This window comes from Zootermopsis nevadensis, unplaced genomic scaffold (assembly GCF_977971745.1).
Source record: "Zootermopsis nevadensis isolate Lab colony 2312 unplaced genomic scaffold, Znev_1.0 Znev_ptg000021l, whole genome shotgun sequence".
Taxonomy (NCBI): Eukaryota; Metazoa; Arthropoda; class Insecta; order Blattodea; family Termopsidae; genus Zootermopsis; species Zootermopsis nevadensis.
Genome location: NW_028259153.1, coordinates 6,662,779 through 6,677,546, shown reverse-complemented (window position 1 = coordinate 6,677,546; position 14,768 = coordinate 6,662,779). Strand labels below are relative to the sequence as shown.

The window sequence follows — 14,768 nt, the reverse complement described above, 5'->3', positions numbered from 1 at the left end:
CCGAAAACTGTCTGAGACCCAGAAGATGAATTTGTAAGGCCCTGTCGTATTTCCCCTTAGTAAACACCGCAGAGTCTACCGGCCATGTGTAGACTCGAAATTGAGGGTTGACATTTCATTACTCGTTCGCTTGTGGCTCGCGAAGAAGAAACACGGCGCGATTATTCATTAAGACAAATGAGAGAAACATAGGAAGGTCGGAACTCTGGGAAAAATATCCTGAGTTCGATTTCCTTCAAGGGCGTGTTCTTCAACTCCGAAACTAAGCGAGACAGAACAATGGCGCCAGGATCAGAGTTTCTCTGCTTCGAAGAGATTACGGAAACGGAGGCCTCGACACTTGGTTCGACTCCTGACAAGAAGAATGGTTTCTGTTGACAGGAACGCAACCGCGTTAAGAGAGCGACGCCAAGGCAAAATTCTTTCGTTTTGGAGATGAAGTTACAGGATCTAAGGTCACAGACCCGAGTCTGTCTTAAGAAAACACCATTCCTGCGTAAGAAACGCTTTGCTGGAAATGGTAAAAGAGCCTCATGATTTAAACGAGGGTTTGGTCGTGGCGAAAGCCTTGACGGTCTGTTGCTGCTGCTGATGAGAATTATCGCGTAGGGCAACTCGTCCTTCTTGGAAAGGATTTTGGTTGGAGAGTTGTCTGGAATTTGAACCCATAAGTCGCTCACGTCAGCTGAAGGTCTTAATGATTTGGGGTTGGCGGGCCGTCCTCCTTTTGAATTGTGCCCTTGTATTTGCCTTACAACTGAGGAAAAGCTCGGAAAACCTCACTCATACCAAACGTTCTACTAGCGCCAAGTAAAACTTCTTTATCGAAATAGTCGTTTTCAAATGAAATTTCAAATGTGTCTAGTCTAAATAAATCATGTCTCGGATCCATCAAAAAGATTTTCCGGCGCTTTTATCAAAGCAGGATCTACGATTTTAATTCCGAGAAACAGAATTTACGTTCCTTTATTCCGATGCCAGCAGTTGATATGAAGATTTCATACTTGTCAGTTGGTTCCTCATCGTTTAAAAGTGAAAAGCAACAAGCGACTTTGGCTACTGTTACGCACTGAACTCGAGGAAGACTTCTTAGTTTTCACGACACTTCGTGCATGAACCATCAGCTTTAGCAAGTCTTAACACTGCATTCTGTATTTATGGGTTGCACTGCAAGTAGTATGGAACAGGGGAACCGCAGGGACCACGTGTTTCGGCAGACGTAGAAGGCCCACTCCGGGAACCGATGGCATCTTTGGCCGGGGGAGAGAATGCCGTAGTGGAAAGAACGATGATAACAAATTGCAAAAATCACAAGCAGACTTGCGAGCTTCAATTTGGGACGCTTTGCTAGGAGATAGAAAGGAGAGGGAGAGAATCAGGCAGGAGGACGGAGATACGAATGAGGGTATTGTAAATCGTATAGAATCAACTGCGGACAGATTATCCAGAGAAATGGCGAGTCTTAGAGAAGGTACCCGACGTGAAATTAAACTTGTAAACGAGAAAGTTGAGCAAAAGTTTGCCAGAGTGAATGAGCAGATGCGAGAGACCATGGCGGAAACCAGGCGAATTAATGAACAAATGAACAAAAAAATAGTCGACCATAGGCAAGATGTAGACAGTGAGCTAAGATGTCACTAAAGGCGGTCACGGAAGTACTGTCCAGCAACCCCGTTGCTGCTTATGACTTTACAATGTGTGGAGTGGTATTTCAGGCAGCATTTCGTTCGGCAGTGCAGTGGAGTGTGCTAGGTAGGACATCTACTTCAGCCCTTTTGTCGTTAGATGGCAGAGAGGTTCGTCAGGGTGGGCATATAACGATCATCGAATATCGCTAGTTCAGCGGTGACGGGATGTGTTCGCTGTTTTTTTAGACGTTGCCGTCCCTGCGTATGAGGAAAATGGCGATTTCTGCGGTCGGCGTGATCGTGGGCTGCATTCCGAGTCTAGTGCAGATTCACTGTCATATATATATATATATATATATATATATATATATATATATATATATATATATATATATATATATATATATATATATATATTTTAACATGGCGTGGAAGTTAATTTGATGTTATTTGAATTGATGTGTGTCATCTTTCCCCTGTGTGAAGGACGTAAAGTGGGAAATATTTTGGTTGCACGGAAGGTCGGCTTAGTTGGCCAGTTGATTATTAATGAGGTGTAGAGTGAGTTCGTAGTAAAAGTTACGACTGGTGCCACAATGCGGATATTTATTTCGGTATTTGGTTTTGTTTCAGGTAGGCGTTCCTGCAAGCATATGGGATACTATAGCCGTTACGCAGTTTCGAGTCCATCATTACTACAGAGGTGGCAAGACTTTGCACCGAGAGCTGACATGACCATTATGCATGATGGACACAATTGATCAGACGATGCGGTTGGGATGACCCACAGACACGTGTTGGCATCCTCAGGTTTTGTGACTTGCATGTGGAAATTCAGTAACTGTTGATTTAAATTTGTGTAAGAGCTTATCGCAGTGAAGAAGGTAGAAGTAAGCAGCTAGGGTTACAGGTTGTAATGTTGGTTATGTGGCCACCGCACCACAGTTGCACACTTTTGATTCCTAGTGACCAAGTATCGCGAGTTCGTAGCATGCCTCACAATGCCACAAAGAAGACCTCTGGCCCTCGTGCGATTACCTTGCTTTGCGAGGAGGTGTACGGTTATAGATCTAGTGTGAGTGCCTTGTCTGTCTCAAAGAGGAGTTTGAGATGAGGGGATGTGCTGAGTGGCAACTTTCTCGTGAACTGTATCTGTAGTGTGTGTGTGGACTGGTATCAAGGTGTCACACGAAGACATGGCAGACCAATTTGTCTGAATATCAGTGTTTCAGAAGATCAGTTGTGTGCGTGATGGGGAAGCAGCTTATTTGGAGTTGGAGATGTGTAGAACCACACAGAACGAAGCACCTGGAGCGTTTTTGACTTGGATAAGGAAGTGCAGTATTCAGGTATGTTAGAGAATAGAGTTTATTTACATTCCATAGATCCTTCTTAGGACTAAACCAAAGGATGGAGAACAAGTTATTTCATACAATATACATAAACCTCAGGACTTCATTCAATATACATAAACTTCTGTACTTTTGACACAATTACAAGAACGTTTTTCACATATCAATGTACATAACCTTCAGATTCTGCAATAAAAGTATGGAAAATGAGTTTGCAAATTAATAAACATAAAGCTTATGGATTTTCAGCAGAGGTGAAATAATCTGCAGGTTAGAAAGAGTGAGTGAAGAGGTAACCTTTCAATGCAGGCTTGAATGAATACCTTTATAGCATAATTGTAGAGTTTTAATTGTTGGTGGAAGATCACTAAATAACTTGATACTTGTATAGTACTCTCCTTTTTTGACATTTAGTAAAGTTAGCATTTGGCACGTAGTGGTCATGTTTACGTCTTGTAATTAAATTTTGTACATCTGTATTTCTTTTAAGATTCTCCAATTTTTCAACCACAAATGATAGCAAGCAGAGTATAAATTCACTTACAAGTGGAAGTATATTAAATTTACGAGACAATTTTCTATAATAAACCGTGCTTTTGACACCTTCCATTATTCTAATTATTTTCTTTTGCATGTGAGAAACCTTATTACTGTCTGTTGAATTCCCCCAAAGTATTAATCCATAAGACACCACAGAGTGAAAATAAGCAAAGTAAACTAGCTTTATAGTATCTGTTGTGATGGGTGGTATGACTGTTCTGATGGCAAGGCACGCAGAGCTTAATTTGGGAATAATAATATACTCAATGTGTTTCTTCCAATCTGAGGTATTGTGAACTCTTAAGCCAAGGAAATTGTTTGTTTAAACTTCCGCGATTAATTTTTCATCAAAACTTATAATATGTCTTGTGCTTAGTAACAAAGTTTATAAAGTTTCTTTTTAGAAAAGGAAAGTGAGAGAGAGAGAAAGAACTTAGTGCCAGTTTGTTGGCTGTAAACCGTTTGTTTATGTCGTTCATGATATTTTCAAGATACACACACACGTAAGGGCTTGTTCCACTCCGTTGAGTGCATGCTTCTGTTATAGCAAGTAGTTTTTCAACAATCAACACGGTTATGCCAGCGGCATACACTTTGAGATTCTAATAAGAATTTGTAGTAATACTTTGGAAGCAGTGCTGAGTGATAGGTCGAAGTTGTCAGTGCATTGTGAAAACAGGTACCTTAGAGTACAAGAAGATTTTTATTTGTGCCACACATGTAAGAGTGTGCGCAAGGAGTGGCTGTTTAGCAATCTCACCATTCTTGTTGAAACAGCAGAGAAAAAATTTAGCCTCCCTGCTTGAGACAGGTTGATGCTTAAATGCTGACTGGACATTGTGAGCTCTTGAATAAGAGAAATTTTGAAATAATTAAGTACAAAACAATTTTGTTCTCATGGAAGGACTTTTCTCTTTCGTTGCCACTTTATGTTCATATCTTTATACAGTAAAACCTCTCTATGTTGGACACTTGTGGTTCCACAAAAATGTGTCCAACTTACAGAGGTGTCCAAGATAGAGGGAAAGAGAAATATCGATTGTGGTCTAATGACAATATAGTCTATTTACTTACATACACTAACTGCTGTAGGATTACTTAAATTAAGAATTAATGACAATAGTATTAATAATAATCTTTTGAAGCCCACTCCCATGCATTGCACATTACACCCCAGCCTCAATAACATTTTCTAAAGTTAATTCCACTAATTTTCGCTTCCCCATCGCAAAAACAAAAATTCCATTTCTGTTAACACAGTCTGAACTCAAATGCAAGCTCAGTACTGATGGAGTTAAAACTGTGTCTTCTGCGATACTGTAGTCCAGTTAAGGGTTCAGCAAAAGAATGGTTAAACACTTGCAATGCATTCCAATGATGGGTTCAGTGTGCATAAGATAATCCTCCAGAGATGAGGCATTCATCAATCAGAAATTCAAAATAACAAAATGTGTAACTGAAAAACTTTCCCTGAAAAGCATCGAAGTTAAGTGCATGAACCTGTCCAACTTACAACAAAAGAGGTGTTCAAGTTCCAGGATAAAGGGGTGTCCAAGATATAGGGTATTGTGGACATGTAAAATTATAGGATATTCGCCGGTTCCAATTAAAAGTGTCCAATATAAAGGGGTGTCCAGGATATAGGGGTGTCCAACTAGAGGGGTTTTACTGTACAACTTTTTCATGTTTTAAGATGTATGAAGTCTTCATTATATAATGTATCATGTAATTATGTTACATAATAATTTTTTTATTGGAATTATTAATGTGTTTTGTAATGGTACAATTCCTTTCCTGATACCTGTGTGAACTGTAATGTCTCAGCATTTCTAGTGTCAGACTGACTTCCTTCAGTGGTTGGCTGGTCAGTACATTTTCAGGTTTTATGGAATACAACAGTTCAGTGTAAGCACTGTGCACTTTCCTGAACAAATTCAGTGCATCTGACATATTCACAACCTATTTCTGTGATGTCTCTGTCTTCATTCTCCTCACTCATGAGTTTATTATTCACATGTCTTGCAGTTTCTTGTTTCCTGTTGTCCTGTTCACCTCATCCTTAATTTAATACGCATAATAAGGGCTCAGTATAATGATTGACGAAGAGTTGGATGGCCAGGATTTGATTCCCAGCTGGGGCAAAGGGTTTTTCTCTTAGTGCCCACATCCAGATTGGCTCAGGGGCTCACTCAGCCTCCTTTCCAGTGGGTGGTGGGTGCCTCTTTCCAGAGATATAAAGTAGCTGGAGCATGAAGCTGAGCACTTGATTCCTCCCAATGCTGAGGTCAAGAAACAATGGAGCTGTACCTCTGCTCTCTCATATGTCATCATGGCATCGTGCTTTTCCTGGATGTCAGGCCATGGGAACACACAGCATTTTAGCACATTTTGGATGTTATGGTGTGTGTAATGGGCATTTTCCATAGAATGTATTTAGGATTTAAGGCTGCCGTCAGACTCTGTAGTGGATTGTCTTTTTGCCATTTCCCTCGCCTTGTTAGTCATGACGTCACTATTTGCTACAGTTATGATTTGTGAACTCAGTTTCTTGTATACTTGTATATTTAAGCGAGCATTTATTTGAGGAAGCTGCGTGTTTGCTATGGAAATGTGACGCTCTTCTAAAAATCGAAATCACTAGCAATTCTATATGTACATGCCATATTTCACACAGTGAATTGTGTTGCATGTTTACTTAAGGCAAAGTGATGCAAATTACAAAAATATTTATTAAAAGTTGTTTTCTGAATCGAACGAAAATCCGCATGTTGTGGGAACGCAGTCCAACTTTTCAAATTACCCATTGTTTGTAGAGACTCTGGTGTGGACGGCCCAGAAAGAGTTTCTAGCTTCTGCGAAAGCATAAGGAACACTTGAAAATGCATTTGTTATGAAGTGGCTTCAGATTATCATGTTGAAACATGAAAGTAACACTGGAACGCATGTTTATTTAGAACCAGTCATTTTCGTAACAAGTATGTTGGTCAAACCGATGATGTACTGACGTTAATCATGTTGTAAGATTTGAGGTTCTCACAGCGGTGAGTACGAAGATATCCGTCTTCTGGGTTGCGCTGTGTAGTCTGGTATATAATATGAATAATATTCATCGCCCTGATGACGGAGGTAGTATGACCTCTGAAACGTTGGTTAACATCGACCAGACTACACAGCGCAACAACCCAGAAGACTGATATCTGTTAATCATGTTGTTCGCCGTGGATTTCGTACGCGTATACATTGGTACAGGTTAAAATATCAATTCTCTCTTCTGTAGAACACTTAGGAAAAACTATATTCGAATTCTACATTCAAAGTTATTAAATGCAGACACATTTTTGAAATGTGCTCTGAAAGCTTTGGCGTGGTACAGTTTGTGTAAAGTGTACAAACCCAACCTAGAATACATGAGAAATAAATATACAGGGAATAAACGAACTCAGCCAACGGCGGCAAATAAATCAAATATAACAAACCGTATGAATGTATTCATTCTTATAAACATTTGTTTTCTGCACGATTTGACTCGGTACTTTCGAAACATTGTTCAAGAAATTCATCAAGGAAATTTAATTGAATTATTCCTCCAATGCAGAATCAGAAATATTGCCAGTAACATTGTAATAATTAAATAATCACAGTTCTGTCAGTTCTGAGGAAGACTTTGTATTAAAAACAATTTTATTTATGAAAGGCTGTTATTTACCTGGTAGACGTTATAAATCAAAACCATTGCAAGCTCACACTATTTTGTTACCAAAATTTTTCCAATATTGGAAACATTAGAACTTCTTGCTTTTCACAGTCTAGAATTAAAACCTACGAATGGATCTCATTGCTGATCTCTTTCTTTAGGGGTTTTACCCCTTTTATGTTGTTAACTATTTTGTCTAGCTGGTAGGAGGCAAGACATACTCCATTTTATTGACTGTTTATCATATCAATGTAAAGACTTTTATCATTTGAATTATTTTGAAATGAACTGTGGCCATTAATGTGTTGAGAATCTTTGATACGTATAGATGCTGAAGAGTTTAATTTCATGTGTAGTTTTAATTACAGGAATATTCTGATTCAGAGGATGAAAAGGACTTTGGTGAAGAAATTCCAGACAGAAATGCAAAGGTTGTAACAGTGAAAGTAAATTCCCTTTGTACTGACCTCATCATCAAATCAGGACTTTCTGTGGCATGGCACGGAAGTAAGGGTTGTTTATAACTTAGATATAAGAATATGGTTTTATGCAATGTTGAAATGAATAGCAGAATTTCATTAACTTAAATTTAAAATTAATATGGATTTATGTGGTTTTGTTCTAGACACAAAGCCTTCATAAGTTAATCAACATAATTGCAAAATACAGGTAGCCCTTGATTTGCGTCGATTCAGAATAACGCCTATTTTTAAACGAGAAAATCAAAAAGTGAAAGAAATATATTTTACTATTATTTATAACGTTTCACAATGTATCTCGTACTGATTTTTATGCTAAATAGTAATTATTACATCGCTGATTTTGAATAAAAATTATAAATACAGTCATCTCTGCAATTACGTATGTTTCGTTAACGCGAATTTGCTCCAATGAGATCGATGAATCGGTAATATTTCGAGTTTTACCCTTATACTACAGAAAGTTGCTTTAAATTCGCATAATATTTCTTAAATGCGGATTATGATATTTCAGCATTTAATGGGGAAGTAAGTAGGCTTACTTTATGTGGTTCTCTGGACTTTGACACATAGAGGTGTCTTTCTCTGATAGTAGGTTTCTGTACGAAAAACAAAAATGATCCCTTCAAATTTATTTCGTATTGAAATTTTAAATAAGAAAATTGAGTGTGTGTTCAAAGTGAAGCCATCAGAATTGCAATTCTTGAAAAAAGAACTTGGAAGTTAACCTTGAATGCTGTTTGAAGGTTCATTCTGCAAATTTAGAAATGCATATTGAATTGTTAAGATAACTTATGCTTCAAAGTTGTATAGCCATCAATTTTGAGATTAAAAATGGTAAGTGGTAAAACTTTTTACAGTTGACTAAATAAATAAAGGGGTGGATATACATAAACAGAGTAATTGTACTGCTTTACAAGGCTATTTTTCTTCCTGGTGTGGACTGAATTCTTAAATACTATTTAGACGAACATTGCATTTAAAGGGTTAATTTATGATGATTATGGTGACAATGAGAGTGAAATTTCAAGAACAGTCATTGGTTTAATAAAAATTACAAATAAATATCCTGATTTTTTTTTCCAGTAGACTGGGAAAGTGCATGGTCAGGTCCATAAAAATCTGAGTACAGCCAAAGAAGAGAATTCAATTTGGAAGTTGGCCCTCAGATTCTATGCAAGCAGATTTTAATGACAAGAAATCTGTTGAAGAGGACACCAAGTACGCAGAAGTGCTGCTTGTGTCTGACAAAAACTTTTTCCAGGCCTTTCTTTCAGGCTTCTGATATTATCTATGATGAGAATATAGGACACCCAGTAGATTTAATGTTATGTTGAGCTGCGTATCTGGAGATAGTAAAGGATGAGGTGGGTTTAATGACTGGAAACAGTTTAATGCTGTGTAAAGAAGTTTGTGTTGAAGCATTTTGTTCTGCGTAAGTGTGTCGTATTGTATTTATTGTGTGTCAACACAAAATGTACTTGCGCATGTTGAGTAATCATTTGTGATCAAACAGCCGGATGTTTCGATACCATTACGCTAAGTTAAACAAAATTGTAATTATACTAAACTTATTCCTCGTGTGTGTATATGGCAGGATAAGATTAAAAATGATGAGATTTCAGGTTCTTGCTGTGGGTCAGATGTTGTGCCGTGTAGTCTGGTAGAAGTTGACATACTTTTCATAGGAGCTTAATGCCACCATCGTGAGGGTAAACACAGCGTGGTGTAACATCCAAGAAAATCTCTACATCCCACATTGATGTTCTTGAATTAAGATCTGAGGTATGTAGTCTTTATTCGGTTAACTCAGGATAGGGTTCAGTATTGGTCTGTTGTCAGCATATCAGAGTTCAATAAAAGGTAACAAATTCTGTGATGGACTGAGCTGGAGAGCTCTGCTCCATGAAGTTTGTGTTGATTCAAATGAATAAAGACACAGATATACTAATCGTATGGTTATATTATCGCGCGTCGTAGCCGCGCGGTCTGAGGCATCATGCTTCGGACGGAATGCGCGCTGGTTCGAGTCTCGGGGGAGAATAAATTTTCTCGTGAGCTTTCGACCAGTGTATGGGATTGGTGCCAACCCAGCATCGTGAGGAAATTGGGGAGCTACAATAAGTAGCGTAATCCGGTCAGGAAAGCTAGCAATGGCTCGGGGTTCGTCGTGCTGACCACATGTCACCCTGTATCTGGTTGGATGATCGTTCACCTCTGGTTAGGCATGTGAACGTGAGGCCAGCAGTCAAGCTAATCGGCTTTGGCCCTCAGAGGGCTGTTACGCCACGGATTTAATTTAATTTAATGGTTATATTATTGCCACTGTTTAAATTCATGGTGTGATAAATGTATCTTATAAATAGAAACTGCTAATCGTGGTATGTTCTACCAATCCGCATTATGTCTGCTTTGTTTATATTTGTGTGTTGCGGTGTGTTACAGGTTGGATGCTGACCTTGGCTCTGAAGACAGCAAACCCCTTGAGGAAGAATGCCCAGGAGCAATAGAAAATTACAATATCCGTGTCATGCTGAGAAAATCAGAGGACCCTTGGTTAGAGTTGCTTTGTTCCTCAGTCAGTACAGTGACTGCCTGCAGGCTAGACAACCAGGGTTTGATATAAGTTTGTTGAATTATCCCTCCTATCATCATTTCAACATTGTCCAATACTCATATATCAGGGTCCTGTAAGTTGTGCTCTGACCAAGCAAACCATTCTGATTACCCTATGTAAGAAGTGTGGGCTCTTACGAAGCATCTGGCTGTTGTTGTGCTAAAGGCAGTTTTTATCAATAGAAATACTCATTAAAGGAACAATATTTCTCTTTACCTGCGTTCTATTTACATCTAATACAAATCAATGAATTTATATGTTTAAATTTAAAGTTTTAATTTCTTAAATTACTAACATGTTTTACTTTTTTTTACTTTCATTCCTTATACCCAAGCCTAGAAAAAGGGCAAAGGTTACAAAGCTTAGAATAGTCAATGTGTTGCAATATAAATTTCCAGCTTTCTCAACCCAGAAAAAGTAGTACACCATTGAATGAGAAACTTGAAAAATATTTACATATAAATGAAACTGATATGATAGGAAGTACAACCTAAGATTGGCTACTCATGCTGCTTTTGAGACCTGGGTCATGTACAGTAACCAACATTGTTTTCTACTAATAAGCTAACATCACAGAGCAGAGTTCTTGAGAAAATGGTAATCACTCTGATAGTCAAGAAATTCTCCACCTCTTATGGAACCCAAAGGTTATTTACCATGTTCACAAGACCATGCCATCTCCCTCTATCCTGAGCCATATAAAACCAATCTATAAGCTACCACCCAATTTCGTTAAACCTGCGATGCTAGAGCTTAATTTTTAAATATTTAGTCTTTACCTCAAAGAAAACTCAACCCATAAACACTACAAGCAACAGGTTGTTATTGCTGCTTTTGGAGATACTAGCTGTTTGCTGTAGCAATAATTTGAAACTGGTGAATACATTTTTGGTCAAAATTTTCAGTGGCTATCCCTTGAAACCAAACTGTTCTGGCCGAAATTTTTGATTAGTCTTCATTTGATAGCTTAGCCTGTAATACATAACCTTGGCAAGTGCTTTAGAAACACAGTTAATACTGAAGTGGTTTACTAAGTATTCACATTACTCTTGTGTCCTTATTTGATGTTACTTGGTGGGTGATTAAAGTTTAATTGCAAAAGTAGAATCAAGGGCATTTATATAAGAATAGAAATGAGCTTAAATTATTTTTGGTTGATTGGTTGGTTTGTTAGAAATTTTCTAACCTAACTGTATATTATGTATGAGGCTTTTTGTGCTAAATTTCTGCCTTATTCAATTCACTAATTGAATTGGTTTTAGAATATAAAAGAGAGATATATTGTGGGTATTGACTAGTGCTGATTCAGTAGTATCTGAACTTGTTATTTTAAGAGCTGTCAATAGAGTGTGGGAAAACATGGTTGGGTCTGCATAACACAGAATATAGATTTACTTGCAAATGTGAATGTGAATATAGTGTAACAATGGTGGTAATAACAGCCCAAATTTATCAGTGATGATTTGTAAGTGACAAGGTATCAATTCAGAAAGAATGTCTTTAAATTGTGTGGGGAGTTGAATAAAAGAGAGGTTATGTTTGAAAAACATTGATAAGAATCTGCTGTTTTTGTAAGCTTTAATAATCCTAGAATGTTTTCTGGACACTCCTATATATTTCAGGCATGAACCTCTACTGCACAAGAATGTAGGATTTAAATTCCATGCTACAGGCTGCCAGTCACACTCCAGGATTTGAAACATATGCCTACGGCCTAAGGAAAGTGCATGTTAAGAGTCAGAATGCAACTCTGCTGCGGTTTGCACTGCCATGATTTTTTCAAATGACGTGATCATAGAAACAGGATTCTTCATCAGGTCTACAAATAAGGCTTTTATATTGATTACAGAGCGAGATGACCAATGTCTTGTCACCTTACCTCTTTTATGAGCTGAAAAACTTCATTGGATCTATGGTGTTGCAGTTGGAATGGTGGATACTGAATCAACTAGTTTGTAATGTTGTTCAAAAAATATGGCCATACTGTTGCGAAGAAACTACTCTGTTTTGCACAATGAGATAAGTAACCAGAGACATAAAGGACAGTTTGTTTTTCAGCAATGCAAAATCAAAAAATACACGGGCAGTTTTTGTGTATGCTGTTCAGGAAAGGCAGCCATAAACTTGTGTATGTAGAATTTGTCACTTATGTAGTAACAGCAAAATTCATGTTTCTGTACTTCAGAAATAAGCTGATAGATTACTGATTTGGTTATCAATAATTTTGTAGAAAAGTTTTCTGTACTTTTCTTCTCCAGAATTTCTTATGTCAGGATTTGCCTTCTTCATTTCCCTGGTTTTTGTCAGAAAATTAAGAACAGTGTGTCATGTTCATTTTGCATGTGACTTTGAATTTCTCTTATTTTGTGAATAAAATCTATACCCAGACCTTCTGTCTGTAATGTATGAACCAAAATGTAAGAATTTGTGAACACAGAAATAAAGGATTCTAGCAATAAGACCTGTTACTATCATGAATGTACCTCATGACAAAATGAAGGTCAGAAGTTTCAGCCAATCGTAGGTGGTTCTTGAATTTGTCTTGAGATGTCACCTAGCTCACTTCATGGAGGGCTTTTAACAAATCCTTTTGAATGGCCTTTGGAAACAGTGCTCATTCAGCAGAGGATCATAATGTTCTAGCAGTTCGAAAGATTCTATACAATTACTTCTGTCAAGGGGCAACTCAGATTATTCTTGACCTCTCAATGGCAGTTCTTGATCTGGCAAGTCGTGTAACCCATTTCAAAATTTTTCTCAGTTTCTACAAACTCTTTTATTATATTCTGAACTACTAAATGTAAGTTGGATCTCCAGAAGCTCATAATTTCTTTGGTGGCTTAAATAAAGAATGACCAGCGTGTACTGTAAATGTTTTTGCCGAAGATTCGTGTTTTTCTTTTCTTTTCGTGAAGCACGTAAGTCATATGGTTGTTAAAGGCCCCTGAAATTCAAAACATTTCAACTTTTTTGAAACATCAAACATTGTCAGCAAATCAGTTTTTCTCAGATTGTTGCAAGCTGTTAACCATTGGTAAAAATAATATTGCAAAACAAAGGTTCCCGGTGTACATTTTGTTTTCCTTATATTCACTCTTAGGGTTGTATGTAGGTTGGCAGTGTCTCCCATATTTTAATGTTTTTAGTTTCTCCAAGAATGTTCTTCTTGACAATAGTTTTTCTAAAAAACATGGAATAGCATTTCTATCTAGTTTCCAAAAACTGACTGTTTAGTAACAAAGGGTTTTAGGATGCCAAAAATAATATTCTTAAAACAAAGGGACTAATTTACTGTCATTACAAGAAAGGAAAAGTACTTGCACAGTACACAGCTCAACTGAGATATTTTTTGGTGAGGACCACACAGTCTACCCATGTTTAAAGGGCAAATTCTCTAAGTTTCCTTGATTGTGAGGCACAAATGAATGCGAAGCCTGGAAACTCTGATCCTCTAGTGCATGAAAACGTGATCAAATGATGTAGCAGTTAAGTTGCATAATTCATAAGGCCACGTCCAAGCAAACAGTAAAGCTTGTGCGGAATGGAGAAGAGAAAACATCTCATATTCCTCCAGTTTTAGTGGACTGGTGGCACACTACTAGCCAGACCACTGAGGACAATACTCCTATCCATTTCACATACTTGCATTTATCCTGAAAGAAGAAAGTGGTGTATGTTAATGTTTTGCTACTCAAACAGTCCTTAAGAAGTATACTTATAATTACTGTTCCCCACTGCTGCCATCATCAGCTGATTTGACATGGTCAGGATTGCTGTCACATGAGTGGTCGTCCTCTGTGCCATCAACTTCTTAAAACTCTTTTTCAAGTTAACACAGGCAGCATGAATGCCCATGCACTTTTTATCAACGTGCAAAACTGTTAAGTGTTGAACCACTTGATTTTCGTTGTTGGTGTGAATGAATGCTTTCAAAAATTCAACCATCACTTGTTTTGTCTTTCATTGCAGCTTCAAATGGCTTATGTATAGATGCAGCATGCATGTCCATTTCTCCAGGGATGACAACTTGATTTATATTTCTGATTCTTCCATCATATGCGAAAAGTACCCGTGTACACTGAAGTTGGGCTTGGCTTGGCTTCTGGGTATGTTAATGAATTCTGTTGCCAAATTTCTTACAAATAAACCTTATATCCAAAGTTTGGTTTCATTTTCCCTCTCTTGGAAGGAAATGCATGGGGTATTTGAGAAAATGTGATAACGTTGGGAGACAGATTTATATGTACAGATTGTGGTCTTCTGGATTATGACACTATGCAGTCACATTGCCATTGTTTTCTAGGAATGTGAAGATGGAGGCAGTATGTACCTTTGAAATGGTGGTAAGCAACACAACATGCTATAAGTTGTGAGGTAGCTGGTGAGATAACTTAAGATAACGCAGAAAGTTCTCTTGTAAAATTTATTATATGTAGGTTATACCATTGAAAATGCAAC

General features: G+C 37.7%; 1 long non-coding RNA gene across 8 annotated transcripts; it reads left to right on the top strand.

Annotated features, from left to right (window-relative positions):
* The first annotated feature begins 1,903 nt into the window (after positions 1-1,903).
* LOC110840168 (uncharacterized) lies at positions 1,904-12,769 on the top strand. Of its 8 annotated transcripts, none has more exons than XR_015536049.1 (6): positions 1,908-2,149; positions 2,262-5,922; positions 7,583-7,721; positions 8,780-9,060; positions 9,319-9,478; positions 10,139-12,769. It is a non-coding gene; the product is annotated as an uncharacterized LOC110840168 (long non-coding RNA). The 8 variants fall into 8 exon arrangements; XR_015536045.1 differs by having other exon boundaries at positions 1,908-2,977; positions 5,726-5,922; XR_015536051.1 differs by having other exon boundaries at positions 1,931-5,922; positions 10,139-10,249; positions 12,160-12,769.
* The last annotated feature ends 1,999 nt before the right edge of the window (positions 12,770-14,768 follow it).